The 13,180-nt window shown below is 49.7% G+C and overlaps 1 protein-coding gene across 4 annotated transcripts in view; it reads left to right on the top strand.

The window, feature by feature from the left end:
• Nucleotides 1-13,180, top strand: part of LOC147693097 (sodium- and chloride-dependent creatine transporter 1-like) — a 364,792-nt gene that overhangs the window by 219,316 nt on the left and 132,296 nt on the right. The gene's annotated exons all lie outside the window — the stretch shown is intronic.

The following is a 13,180-nucleotide window of genomic DNA, read 5'->3' as shown; positions in this document are numbered from 1 at the left end:
GAAAAAATTAAAGATAAACAAAATTAAAGTTGCGTGCCGGCCACCGCTTCTCCTCCATCCTCTTCTTCTTCCGTGCATGCAGGAACAGGAAGCACCCAGGCTTTCAAAGTCCCCTAGCCATCAGCGCCGGCGTGATTGGTCTGAGCACCAAGTTATGGCGCTCAGATGGGGACTGGGAGCCTGGGCATGTACTCCACCCAGGCTGTGCATTACAGTTGGTGGAAAATATACCAAGTGCGCATGATGGTTTAGCTGACCCAAGACGGCCAGCCAAACCATCATGCGCACTTAGAAAGTAAAGTGTCGACCACTCCTCCCCCTGCTGTCGGCTGTCCAGCCCACCCCTGCAGAGCAGTACTGAAAAATAAAATGAAAATAACATGCTGTTGTTGTCACTTTATATTTCCTGTGGGGCGATGCTCCTCCGCCTAAGCGGAGGAGCAGCCCCTGGATGTGATTCAGGTTGCACAGGTTATTAAGCTTGGCATTTCCATTCCACGCGCTGTCGATGACGAATGCCTTTCTTATGGTAGATCCTTAAAGCTGAGCATTCTGTGGCCTGTGTGGGAGTACCTAATGGCATCTTGCTGTTCTTGTGTACCCTGGGGACAAAAACCTAAGCATAAGCATCTTCCAGACTTGCTTGAAGTTGAAAACAAGTAACTTTTCAATGCAGTCATAGAGAGCCCAATTCACAGAGGCTCTGCCCTCGTGGCGGCGCCACTGCCCTCGTGGTGGAGCCGCTACCCTCGTGTCGGAGCCTCTGCCCTCGTGGCGGCGGCTCTACACAGCGCACTGCATAGATTGTGCCATGCGGAGAGTCCGCCATGCTATGTGGAGACTACGCCGTGACTGCAGAGCCTCTGACCAGGCTGCGGATATTCTTTGTGAACTGAGCTCTAGATCTGTTTGAGAGCCTTTCCACTGCAAAATGATGCCGAACTTTAGTTTTTTTGCTAGGATTTGCTGCTTGCACAACTCTAGGCTCCATGAGTGCTTGGCCTCTGGAGCAGAAGCTCGGCTATAAGCTTTACCTATATATTTTGAGGAGTCCTACAGGTGAGCACCCCATTCATTTTCTTGGAGCGGACCAACATAGACCGTTCCCCAATGGGGATGTCCTTGAGCATGAATTGGAGGGCAGGCGAGTTTCACACTTGTGACCTCTGGGCGCTGTCTAGGGGTGACGGGAGGTCCCTATTTCATGTCACGTATCATATGCAACGGGTGGATCTGATGCCACTGGGCAGGCTCCACAGTGTGAAGGGTAAAGTAACGGGATCGGATGGGTTAGCATTAGAATCTTGTTCAACTTTTGTCGCTTACTTTTGCAGCTAAATTAGTAAAGATGTACCCCGCTGCATTTGAAATGGACCCACCACCGATACAGCTGTGGTAGCCTTGATTGCCTCCCTTCCCAAACCACACCGCAAGCTCCCAGAAATAAGGTCACTAATAACTTTAGGTTATAAAATTCTTAGTAAAACACTAGCTTACAGTCTCTTCCCACGCCTCACTCCATTGGTACACAGAGATCCAAATGGATTAGATTCCAGATGCAACGCATCACTCCACATCAGACGATTATCTACAATACCAGATAAGATGCCGCATGACCTTCAAGATGCCATAGTATGATCAATTGGTTGGTAATAATCTTTAGTCACCTTGAGCTGGACCTAACTATTTGTTGTATCTGAAAGAAACACGTTAGTGTTAGATTCCTTACCTTAGAATATCCCCAGGCGTCAGTCTGGATCCGGAAACTTTTGCGTAGCAGTACCCCTGCGCGTCGGTAGGCGTCGTCTGCAGGCGTCCCCTGCGGCTCCGCGTCCGTCGTCGGCGTCGTGCGCCGTGATGACGTCGCTGGAGTATATAGACGCCGCCTCCGCGCGCTGACGTCAGTTCTTCTTTTTTCCGCGCCAGCAAGCGCAGATCCGAAGAGCAGTACTCCGGTCTTTTGACCAACTTTGTTATAACTTCTATCTCTTTTTGGTGCCTGGTAGGATGCCCGGTTTCAAGAATTGTGACAGGTGTGACCGCACGATGTCGGTCACGGACCATCACCGACTCTGTCTCCGGTGCCTGGGCCCCGACCACGACGTGGACGCCTGCGTCGACTGCCGGGCTCTCACTAACAAGGCTAGACGGGAGCGGTCCCGCAAGCTGCTTGAGCTCCGGGTGTCGGCCCCGCATCGGGAACGGTCTCGGTCCGGCCGGAGGTTCAGGGAGCGTTCGAGGGAGCGGTCGCGGAGCCGCGCCGAGCGCTCCGGAAGTCGTCACCATTCGTCGGGCTCATCAGGTAAGAAACACAAGAAGTCGGGGCGTCGTCATCGTACCCCCGACTCCCCCCGACGCTCGCGCGACGCGGCCAGGGGTTCGGGTGAACCCAACTCCGCGGCTCCGCGAGAGTCGCCGGTGCGGTCTGCCCCATACCCTCCGGTCCCTGGGCACGGTGCGACGCCTGAGGAGATTGAGGCGTTCCTCATGGCCATGAGGGCGCTCAGTTCTCCGACGGGGCCTACGGCGCCTTCGGGCCCAGTGCTACCGTCCGGAGGCCCTGACGGGTCGGGTGTCCCTGGCTCGACGCCATCGGGTGCTTCGGCCCCGGTGCCGCCGACGGCTCCGGCGCCGCAAGGGCCTTCGGGGTCAACGCCGGCTGGCTTACCGGCTGGTTCGGCGCCGATTCCATCTGGGTTGCCCCCGACGCCGCCCCCGCGCGGCGCCGGTTCTCCTGTGCCGGCTTCGGCCGGCGCCGGGGCTCCGGCGCCGGCTCCGGGCGGCGCCGTCCCCATTCCTTCCCCGAATCCGGACGCGGAGTCGGACCGGCGTCGATCGACGCCGGGCTCGACGCCGATGGGGCCTGTGAACCCCGAGGAGCCGGTCTACATCGTTGACTCCGAGTATGGAGATCATGAAGAGTACGGGGAAGGTTGGGAGGGGTCTGAGGACCCTCTGTCACGTGAGTGCCAGTATGACCCGGACTGGACAGGTGATTTGGGGGATGCCAGTGGTCTGGACGACTCTCCTAACCCTGGTTTTGTCTCTCCTCCTTCCGTGGAGTCGGTGGAGGGTGCTGCATACTCAGTGGTGCTGATGAGGGCTGCCAAGGCCTTACACCATGAGCTCCCCGTCGCGGCCGTGAGGCCTAACATCCTCACTGAGGTCTTCAAACCGCAGTCATGCCCACAGGAGCCACTGCTGCCGTTTAACGAAGCCTTGTCAGACGTTCTGTTGGGCACGTGGTCCAGGCCCGCTTCAGGTTCGCCTGTTGATCGGAACGTGGCCAGGCGCCACCGTCCTTGTCCGGACGACCCCAAATTCCTGTCCGCCCATCCCACCCCCGAGAGTCTGGTGATCCAGGCCTCTACCTCCCAGACCGCATTCCCGTCGGCCCCGTCCGATCGGGAATCCAAGAGGTATGACCAGTATGGTAAGAAGGTCTTCTCGTCCCTGAGTCTGGGACTGCGGTCTTGCAACACTGCATGCCTCTTGGGCCGCTACACCCACTCTGTGTGGGACACGGTCGCGGAAGTGCTGCCAGAATGCCCCATGGAGGTGCGGGCGAAGCTCGGCAAGGCTGTGGCTGAGGGCCGAGACGCAGCTAAATATTCCATACGGTGTGGTCTTGATACGACCGACTCGCTGGGCAGAGCTATGTCAACGACGGTGGCGATTCGTCGCCACGCCTGGCTGAGATCCGCCAACTTTTCGGCAGACGTCCAAAATACCTTGATGGACATGCCGTTCGATGGCTGTCGCCTCTTTGGTGACAAGGCGGACCACGCGCTGGAACGCTTCAAGGACTCCAGGGTCACGGCCAAGTCCTTGGGTCTTTCGACCCAGCGCCAGCAAACGGGTTCGTTTCGCCCCTTTCGTGGCCAAGGAAGGGGCGTCCCCACACGTGCTGCCAGCCACGCACCGCAACAATCTTTTCAACGCGGTGGCGGCCGTGGAAACCGCCGTGGAGGCGGTCGGGGTCAACGGCGGGGTCAGGCCACACCTCCCCCCGCAGCATCTGCCTCCAAATCCTCCTAGACCGTGCTTTCGGCCCCATGTGATGCCAATGGGTGGCAGGGTTCGCCATCACCACGCTCACTGGCGCACAATTACATCGGACAGGTGGGTGCTGCAACTCGTCCGAAGGGGCTACTCCCTCCCCTTCGAGACTGCTCCTCCAGCCATGCCACCGCAGAACCACCGTGTGTCGGGGGACCACTTGACACTTCTGCAGGAGGAAGTTACGGCCCTCTTGGCCAAGGGGGCCATCGAGCGCGTTCCTGGGCCAGAAGTAGGGCGTGGTTGCTATTCCCACTACTTTCTGGTACCCAAGAAGGACAAGGGGGGCCTACGTCCTATCTTGGATCTAAGGAACGTCAACGGCTTCCTCCGGAAGGAGAAGTTCAAGATGTTGACGTTAGCTCAGTTCTTGGCTGCTCTAGACCCACAAGACTGGATGGTAGCGTTGGACTTGCAGGATGCGTATTTTCACATCCCCGTCCTGCCGGCCCACCGGCGTTACCTGCGGTTCACGGTAGGCCAGGAGCACTTTCAGTTTATCGTGCTCCCCTTCGGCCTTACCAGCGCCCCACGGGTGTTCACAAAGGTGATGGCGGTAGTCGCAGCCCATCTGCGCAGGTTAGGGGTTTCAGTCTTCCCCTACCTAGACGACTGGTTGTTGAAGGCGGGCTCGCCCCAGACAGTCGTCCACCACCTTCAGATGACGGCAGACCTCTTGCACGACCTGGGGTTCTCCATCAATGTGCCGAAATCACACCTGTGTCCCTCTCAAAAGCTCCTTTTCATCGGAGCGGTTCTGGACTCGGCGCAGTTTCGGGTTTATCCTCCGGAACGGCGGGTCCGGGATATACAGGCTTTGATTCCCATCTTTCAGCCGCTATCCCGGGTTTCGGTCAGGTTGACGCTGCGGCTGCTGGGACTGATGGCTTCCTGCATCCTTCTGGTGCATCATGCCCGGTGGCGGATGCGGGCTCTGCAGTGGGACCTGAAGTTTCAGTGGGCCCAGCATCAGGGCAACTTGTCCGACCACGTCTTGATCTCGGAGGGCACTGCGAGACAACTGCAGTGGTGGCTTACGGACCGCGATTGGGTCAGAGGCAGATCCCTCTCCCTTCCCCAACCGGAGCACGTTGTCGTGACGGACGCGTCCCTCCAGGGCTGGGGGGGCCACTTGGGAGAGGCGGAGATCAGAGGCATCTGGTCTCCGGCGGAGTCCCGGCTCCATATCAACCTGTTGGAGCTGCGGGCGATTCGTCTAGCACTGAAGGCATTCCTCCCCTTTGTCAACGGGAGTGTAGTGCAGGTGTTCACCGACAACACCACCGCCATGTGGTACTGCAACAAACAAGGCTGAGTGGGGTCGTGGACCCTTTGCCAGGAGGCTCTGCGCCTCTGGCAGTGGCTGGAACGTCAGGGCGTGACTTTGACGGTTCAACACCTGGCAGGTTCTCTGAACGCCAGGGCGGACGAACTCAGCCGTCGGTGCTCGATGGATCACGAATGGCGTCTGAACTCGGACGTGGCGCAAGGCATCTTTCTGCAATGGGGAGAGCCTTGGTTAGATCTATTCGCCACAGAAGAGAACGCGCAATGTCATCAGTTCTGCGCGTTGGAGTTTCCAAGACGGCACTCGCACGGCGACGCCTTTCGGCGCGAGTGGAGTTGCGGTCTGTTATACGCCTTTCCGCCTATACCACTTCTGCCCAGAGTGCTGAAGAAGATCAGGCGCGACCGGGCCCAAGTTATCCTTGTGGCTCCGGACAGGGCTCGAAGGTACTGGTATCCCGAGCTACTCAGCATGTCAGTCGGTCCCCCGATCCGCCTGCCCCTTCAGGAGGACCTTCTGTCGCAGCAGCAGGGGACGGTCCTCCATCCGAACCTGTCCAGTCTCCGCCTCCATGCTTGGAGATTGAGCGGCGGCAGTTGAGGCCATTTGACTTGCCTCCTGAAGTCTGTGACGTAATTCTGGCAGCCAGGCGTCCCTCCACTAAGTCGGTATACGCCTGGCGGTGGAACAGATTTGTGGCATGGTGCACAGCAAAGGCTGTGGATCCTCTTTCTGCCCCTCTTTCCGAGGTTCTTCTGTTTCTTCTTTCTCTTGCCCAGCAGGGCTCTGCTCTGGGCACTATCAAGGGCTACCTTTCTGCCCTTTCAGCCTTTCTGAGGCTTCCTGATCAGCCTTCTTTGTTCAAGTCCCCGATTGTAACGAGATTCTTGAAGGGCATCACACACATGTATCCACCTGTTCCGTTTGTGATGCCTCAGTGGGACTTGAACTTGGTTCTTACCTTTCTGATGTGTGCTCCCTTTGAGCCCCTTCATTCTTGTCCTCTTCGTCTCCTGACTTTGAAGACGGCTTTCCTGGTTGCCATCACCTCTGCCAGGAGAGTGAGTGAGCTCCAGGCCCTTTCTGTCCAACCTCCTTTCCTGTCCATTCATCCTGACAAGGTGGTTCTAAGGACTAGACCTTCTTTCCTGCCCAAAGTAGTTTCTGCTTTTCACATCGGGCAGTCCATCACCCTCCCCTCCTTCTTCCCGCCTCCGCATCCTTCAAAGGATGAAGAGCGGCTCCATCGTCTGGACCCAAAACGTGCGCTTTCATTTTATATGGATCGCACACGCCAGTTCCGGGTGGATGACCAACTGCTTGTTGGCTACGTGGGTGCGAAGAAGGGACGGGCGGTGTGTAAACGAACCATCTCTCGGTGGGTCGTTCTGTGCATCAAAGCGTGCTACTCTTTGGCTCGGAAGGAGCCTCCTGTTGGGCTGAGGGCCCATTCCACTCGGGCCACGGCTGCTACTACTGCCCTGGGCCGGGGAGTCCCTTTGCAGGACATTTGCCAGGCGGCTACGTGGGCCTCGCTGCATACCTTTGCGAGGCACTACTGCCTGGACAGTCAAGTCCAGGGGGATGGCTTCTTTGGCCGTTCTGTCCTCCAGGACTTTCTGGTGTAGGAATGTATTGGTTCGCAGACCCACCACCGGGGTTGGTATTGCTGGGGTATCTATTCTAAGGTAAGGAATCTAACACTAACGTGTTTCTTTCAGATGAACAAGTTACTTACCTTCGGTAACGATATATCTGTAAGAAACATTAGTTAGTGTTAGATTCCTTACCGAACCCACCCATCCTCCCCGTTCTGCGAACTGATACCTAGGGTTAAGGACATCCCTTTCAGGGCCCTAGTTTCAAATGGCACCAGTGTTGGTTCTCTCATGGCTCTGCGTTTTCTGGCGCGGAAAAGCTGTGTACAAAGAACTGACGTCAGCGCGCGGAGGCGGCGTCTATATACTCCAGCGACGTCATCACGGCGCACGACGCCGACGACGGACGCGGAGCCGCAGGGGACGCCTGCAGACGACGCCTACCGACGCGCAGGGGTACTGCTACGCAAAAGTTTCCGGATCCAGACTGACGCCTGGGGATATTCTAAGGTAAGGAATCTAACACTAACTAATGTTTCTTACAGATATATCGTTACCGAAGGTAAGTAACTTGTTCGTTGTGGCACATAGGATGGGGCTAGGACTTCTTTTAATGGGTACCCCTATTCTGCTCTAACCCTCTGGCTAGAGTTAAACCTGTGATATAATCTCTACCGTGTATAAAATGTATCTACCTGCCAGTCAGGGATGTCTGCTATTGCAGATGCTGTTTGCATTGCCGATGCAACAACTAGCTATCAAACTAAGAGCAGATGGTAGGGATTCCAGTATCCCCTTGGAGCAGGGTTCTCCAAAGTCCGCCCTGGAGGAACGATCCATGCCAGATTTTTAAGATAACTACATTTATCTAAATGGGGATATGCTAAAAATCTGGCATGGATCTGGGCCTCCAGGACCGACCTTGGAGAACCCTGTCTTGGAAGAAGACACACATATCCTATCATTTTATGAGGATTACCGTTTACTACTCCTGAAGAGTGCATAAAAAGGGATAGGGTTGACAATCCGCATACTAGAAGAATATCGGGGACCTGACGAGCTGAAAAGTAAACTGGTCAAAAACATGCTCTTTCCCAATCATATCAAATGCATAAGATCAAATGTCACATGCTGGTATACATTGGAAACCATATCCGTTTAGATATCTCAGGGTACGAGTGCATCACTCTGATGAAGACATAAATGCTAGGCAACATAGACCGAATGGTGAGTTCACCGAGAGGAAATATAACGTTTCGGAAAATGCTCTCGCTCTCTATTCTGCTCAGGATAGCCTTATCTAGAATGGTAATGCTGCCAAGACCGTTATAGCTCTTCGCGAACTTGCTAGGACGGATCTCGTATGCAACATTGAAAGATCTTGATATGATGTGAATGGATCTATTCTGGGGCCAGGACAGCAGTGGATACATTCATATAGCAGTAAGAGAAGAGGGACTAGATGCTCCCAGATTTGAACTTTACTTCCTTATGGTTCAATTAGAGTGGGGCACCAGAGGGGTGGATCCAAGTAGACACATGGGAAATGGGAGCACATGCAGTGAAAGCTGGTATGAGGATGTTGTCTACTCTGCTCGTCGGAGGAATCCTTGGAGGAACTAAGGGCCAAATGTACTAAAGCATTTTCCCATACACACAGAGTAGGTAAAACCCTTTGATGCATCTGGCCCTAACAATTATGTCTCAGAGTAGCCATGAAAAGAAGGAAGAACAGAACTCGTACTGATCAACCGTATCCTTCCGTTTCAATAGTGGAACTCCTGAGAAGGCAGAGATGCAGACAGATGGGACCCTGGACGGAAGTTGGACTACCAACAGTAGGAGCTCTTACTCTTAAAGTGAAGCGTTTGCTAATGGAAGTGCTTAGAACAGTTACTAATATTGAGTGGTAAAGAGGGTGATACAGGACAGTCGGAGTAGGGGTGATTTGAAACCCCAATTGCAGGAGATTATGTTCTTTTTTAAATAAATTTTAAATAGCGCAAACTAATACCAGAAGAGTGTCCCAGGACTGAAAGACCAAATGAGACAGAGGGTAATTAACAAAGGCTGAGGAAGATTTTCTGAAGGAGGGATAGTAGCCCATGACTTTGTGAGCATGGGGGAGAATTCCACTGCCTGGCAGCAGGAAGACTAAAAGCACGGAACCCTGACATAATATCAAAACCATATATATCGTGGTATAAAAATATAGATAAAAAATATATCGTTTTTCTATACATATAATGGTAAGTCCCAAAAATATTGGAAAACAATATTGTTTTACACTAATATCGAAAATGTATATACAAAATAATGTTTATATATATATAATGAAAAATAAAAACTATAATTAAACTAAGAACTTTTAAAACATTGCCAATTTAATTATATATAAAAAGTAAACAACAGAAGGGTTTTACTAAAATATCTTAACAAATTTCTTAGTATAAAAAATATGAAATGCACAAACATATAATATATATTGAAACAATATGAAACAATACTAAAAAAAGATTACATTTTAGAAACAATAAATATACTATTACCACTCCAGTCAGTGCAACGTTTGGGAAAGATTTGGACTGATGAGGGGTATTATTTACTATTTCCATTCCAGTTGGTGCAAAAGTAAGAAAAGCATTGGTCTAAGGAGGGGTAACATTTATTATTCCCGCTCCAGTCAGGGTAACAGTAGGGAAAGCGTTGGACACTGGAGTGTTAAACATTACTATTCCCACTCCAGTCTGTACAGCAGCAGGCAAAGTGCTTCCTTTCAAACACATACTATACTTTAATACATGTATTAATTGAACAAAAAATATAAACTATTCATATAAAAATCAATATATACACATATGAAAAACAAACCACATACATAATTGTATATTTTAAATAATATCAAATACAATATGCCCTAATTATTAAATTCCCACACTATACTCCCACATACCTAGCAGCCCAAATTTAAAATATAGGTAAAATAAAAAATAACACGATTAACATATTAGGTACTAAATAAAATAATAAATGAGTAATTCTTAATTCATTATTACTTAATTTCCCACCTTATCCCCCTAAAAACACAACACACACTTAATATATATAAAAAAATATATTTAAAAAATACGTAACCATAAATTGCATAGCTTAATTCAAAATATTAATTAATTAAAATGTAATATTTTCTTAATTAACTTTCCACCATTTACCCCTGCAAACTCAACAACCGGCACCTAAAATAGAACTTAAAAGATGTTGATTACACAATTCACATAATCAATGTAATAATTAATACTTCTTACTTAATTATTACTTGATTAACTTCGCACTCTATGCCCCCTACAACCCCAACAACCTGCACCTAAAGCCTATCTTAAAAAAATAAAATACACAATTTACATAATGGACAATTAATTAAATGATTAATAATTAATACATTATTAATTAACTTCTCACCCAATACCCCTACAAACCTAACAACCTGCACCTAAAACATAACTTACAAAAATAATTACACACTTTACATATTCAGCACTTAAATAATGAATATTAAAAATAATTAATTATACTTAACTTCCCACCTGGACTCCTGTAAACCTCAAAACCTGCTATGACTCTATAAATTACTATTAACAATTACAAAAAAGGATAAATAAGCTAAACTTGTAATCTATATTTAAAAACATTAACTATTATACAAACAACATATATTACAATATTACTCAAAACACAAAGATAATTAAAAAAGGATATATTTTTTTACGATATTATTACAAATGATATTAACTATGTGCTTCTTGAAAACTATATTACTTACCTTAGAAAATTGATGTTTTTGTCAACAATTTCCTGCATCACAATACTTCTGTGACACGATATTAAAAACTCGATATTAGTGTCACTCGATACTTATGACTATATATTTTGTGCGAATATTTAAAAGCACGTCCTCATAGCTAAATTTCTGAAACTGGCTACTTAAGATTGTTTTCTGATGCAGAATTCCGATTTTTTTTTTTAAACAAATTTTATTGGGTTTTTTGTCACAAAACACACATCAATCGTTGCATTTCCTATAGCACCCCATCTTTTGATGCAGAACTCTGATGTATCTAGGAAACCTGTACCGCAGGTAAACTGGGTCCAAATTGTGCAAACCCTTATGGACCATGCAGGAGGATTTGGAGGAAGTCATCCTGTCAACCGGAAGCAGTGCTTTAAATAGAAAAAAGGTGCAGGTGCTCACCAAAAGAAGCGTGGACTGGGGGTTGAATTTGGGGATGGGCATACGGGCGGTGCCAATGGTGAAGGAAGTGGCCCGTTTAGGGTTACTTGGGTCACTCGCGACCACCTCTTAGCCGTCCATACAAATGAAGAGTCGGTCAGAAAGTAGAGAATACATACCAAAGGAATTTATTAGACATAGTGGATTTGTTAGACAGTGGAGTCCGGTCTGACCAGCCTCCTTGGATTGCTGCAGAAGGACTGACTTCTGCCAACATGGTAACACATAATGTACATCTTCAGAACCACTAAAGACATGCCCAGACTAGAATCTTCCAGCCGGTGAACAAAGGAGATACAGAAGGATGAGCATCAATCCTGGGACCGGGTACATGCTAACTCAGTGTCAAGGTTACTTTGCCTGTGCCCGCCGCTCTAAGGGTGGGAGCAGGCCTATCTAGTGAGAAAGGTATGTGATGACAAAAAGTCTATTCATTAGTACAGCGAAGCTCAACGTGGGAGAAATACAACAAAGATATTGCAGTTGCTTACTGCTGAGGCAGACAGAATGGGACAGAAGTTAGTTTCGATCATGGCTCAAAATGGCGGCTGAATACAAAATGGTGCAGCAGATGGTAACTTAAATCATACAATGCACAGAGAATTCCACTAAAAGCATTTCCATTCCAACAACGGCGGGCTAGGTTTCTGACTTTTCCAAGCCTTGTATGCCAGTAATCTGCATGCGTTGTAAGGATGTTGGATGTGTCCATGAGTTATTAGACTAATGACCATTTTATATAGCGCTTACTATTACATGTTTATTACCTTTTAAGAGCTGATATGATGGAATTAGTGGGATACAAAGTGAGGTTTATCAGGCTGCGCCGGGACCACGTGTGGCCATCAGGGGGAGCTGCAAGGCAGGAATGAGGTGCCTCGGCAGGGCTGTGAGTAAATGGCCAGTTAGTGAGGACTGCACCCCAGGAGAAATCAGCACTAGCAGAGGGGCGAGGAAAGGGCTGATGTTATGGAATTAGTGGGATACAAAGTGAGGTTTGTCGGGCTGCGTATGGTACCACTTGTGGCCGCCAGGGGGAGCTGGAGAGCAGGCGTGATGTGCATCAGCAGAGCTCATGGGTGCCTTCCAATAATTATTCACCTGTCTTGTGATGGTCCCTAAACTGGGCTGCAACCTTGGAGACCCCTCCCTGAGGACAGGGCTGCACACCCTGGACACAGGCAACCTCGGAAATGACATCAGTTGGGGCAGGCCCAACTGGACCCCCTCCCGCCTCTGGGCCCGGTGCACTGTACCAACTGCACCAACAATAGCTACGCCCCTGGTAGTTTCTGAAAATGTTAACAGGTGCGACACCAAGGCTGCGTTGCATTTTGCACGACGTGCAAGTTCACACTCGAAACCTCTTCAGAGACGGGCGGGGGTGAGTCCCAGCAGAGCAGTTACATAGGAGGCCCTTCGGCTTGTCCAAATCACCGATGTTTACATTTCTATAAGCAGTCTTGATCTATAAATGGCGCACTGAGGAATCAATACTAGTCTTGCAGCTTTTTTTTTTTTTTAAATCAATGCATTGATTCCAGACTAGCTTCCTGTATAATATGTTCATTTCCGGCCTCAGCAGGGCTGCTAGTAATGCAGGTGATCACTCTGCCAGGATGGCTGCTATCATTTATCCAAACAGGTGCCAAGAGATAGAAGAATTCACTGACAAACCAGATGGATGCATAGAGCCGATGAGTCTTACACAAGGGGTCAGGAGGAAGTGTAAGCTACTACCCATGGGTCCTATACTGCTTCCAATAATTATAATGCTCACACTAAGTATAGAGTAGCACACGCAGAACTAGGGATAGGAAAAAAGGTGGGGGCACTTCCGGTGTTTGGACGAGAACCCTCATTCACCCAAGGGGGACACGCTTCATCATTGGACCCCTCCACACACTGGGACCCCAAGGTGCCCTGAAAGGATTCCTTGCTCACTAT

The sequence above is a fragment of the Lissotriton vulgaris genome, chromosome 9 (assembly GCF_964263255.1).
Source record: "Lissotriton vulgaris chromosome 9, aLisVul1.2, whole genome shotgun sequence".
Classification (NCBI taxonomy): Eukaryota; Metazoa; Chordata; class Amphibia; order Caudata; family Salamandridae; genus Lissotriton; species Lissotriton vulgaris.
The sequence above is the reverse complement of the archived record's forward strand: the minus strand, read 5'-3'. Positions and strand labels throughout refer to the sequence as shown.